Raw genomic sequence first — 1,900 nt, 5'->3', positions numbered from 1 at the left:
GAAATTACGATTGCTGCTTCAGCAATAATATCAAGAAGAACTACTACTACTACTACAACAGCCACCACCACCACCACCACCGCTGGCGCTGTCGCCTCTGCTGCTGCTGCTGCTCCACCTGCAATGTTGAAGTTGGCTATTTGTGTCAGCTTAATTGGACTGTGAATCTCACAAGTTCATTAGTGAAGTGATTAGTAACTGTACGTTATCCAAGCATCAGAAATTAATTTCCCTCGTTGTTGTTGTTGTTATTTTTGTTGCTAGCATCGGCCTCTGATCGTGTTGATTTGGTTAATATTTTTGTTGTGAAAAAAGTTAAACATCAACTGATGCTAACTAAGCGCTATTTTCTAAATTCTAAGTGTTTCTTATTAGAAATTAATTTGGGACAAAAACAAAAGATTTAGTCGGCAATGCCATACAATCAGATATTTCTTCTGTTACTATTTATATGTAGCCTATTTAATTGTTCTCTTTCTCTAATATAATTCTCAATTTGTGATTAGTGATGCGTTGAAAAGGATAATCATGATTTGAAGCAATCGCATGTGACATAATCAATGCCGTGAAAGTTTAAATAACTAGTGACTTTTAAGCTTACTTGATAACCTTCCCATTTAGCTAGATTAGCAAATTAAACAATTTGCGTACGATAAATTAACAAACGCAGTATTAACAGGCGGAGTACGATTGTTCATGGTAAATACTGGACATAAATCAGAACGCTGCATCCTGGTGAGCCGTAACTGTCACGGCCATCTGTTGTACTTACAACTGATCACATCTCTCAATATTTGAATTTAATAGTCTTTGGTAGACGTGTTCGCTTGCCAAGATAGTAACGATTGTTACAATCTGCGTGGTGAGTAGTTTACTACGCAACCACATAGTTCCGGGTTCAGTCTCACTGCTAGTTCTTTCGGGAATTGTCTTCTACGATAGCTCTGGCCGACCAAAGCCTTGTGAGTGGATTTGGTAGACGGAAACCGAAAGAAATCGTCGTATAAGCATGCACACTCACACATACACACATAAAGATATATGGATTTGTGATGTATGTGTGTGTTTGTGCGAGACTTTATTCTTAGCTTTGTGCCCACCATCGCTTGACAATTGATATTGTTTACATCCCCCAAAAATTTAAAATCAATATGTCGCAAGTTTTATTGTGAGGATTGATATAAGCTACATTGCTATTCAAATTCATGGTCCGTTCCTGGTTTGTTATTATTTCAGTGCATTTATGATTCCGATGACCTTGTCGCATTCGATAAGCATTCAACTTTAAATACTCTGCATTACTTTAATCTTTCGTTGTCAGTTATATTTGAAACTTTTAATTGATAATCTGGTAATCCTAATTATCCTTCACATTAAAAACAAATATTGCTATGTGGTTAGGAGGCTAGCTTTGCAAACATGTGGTTTCGGGATCAGTTCCACAACATGGCACCTTGGGAATAGCTCTGAGCCTATCAATGCCTTGAGAGAGAATTTGGTTGATGGAAACTGTATGGAAGCCTGCTGTATGCATGTATGTGTGTGTTTATGCGTATATGTGTGTGAGTATTAGTGCTTTTGTGTTCGTATATCTTTGCGTCTGTGTTTGTCCCACACACCGCCTGACAACCAGTGCTGTTTTATTTAGGTAACCGTAATCTAGCGTTCCGGGAAAAGAAACCGATAAAATAAGCAACAGGCTTGAAAAATAAGTACTCGATGCATTTGTGCAACTAAGCCCTTCAAAGCGAGTAAGGCGGTGCTGCAGCTTGGTCATAGTCCAGTGACAGAAACAAAAGGGGAAAGATATAGGCGTGCTGTGTGGTAAGAAGTTTGCTTCCCCAACGCATAGTTCCGGCATGGCCGAAATTAAATGTCTGAAACAAGTAGAAGAAAATAA

Source organism: Octopus bimaculoides, chromosome 13 (genome assembly GCF_001194135.2).
Source record: "Octopus bimaculoides isolate UCB-OBI-ISO-001 chromosome 13, ASM119413v2, whole genome shotgun sequence".
Taxonomy (NCBI): domain Eukaryota; kingdom Metazoa; phylum Mollusca; class Cephalopoda; order Octopoda; family Octopodidae; genus Octopus; species Octopus bimaculoides.
The sequence above is the reverse complement of the archived record's forward strand: the minus strand, read 5'-3'. Positions refer to the sequence as shown.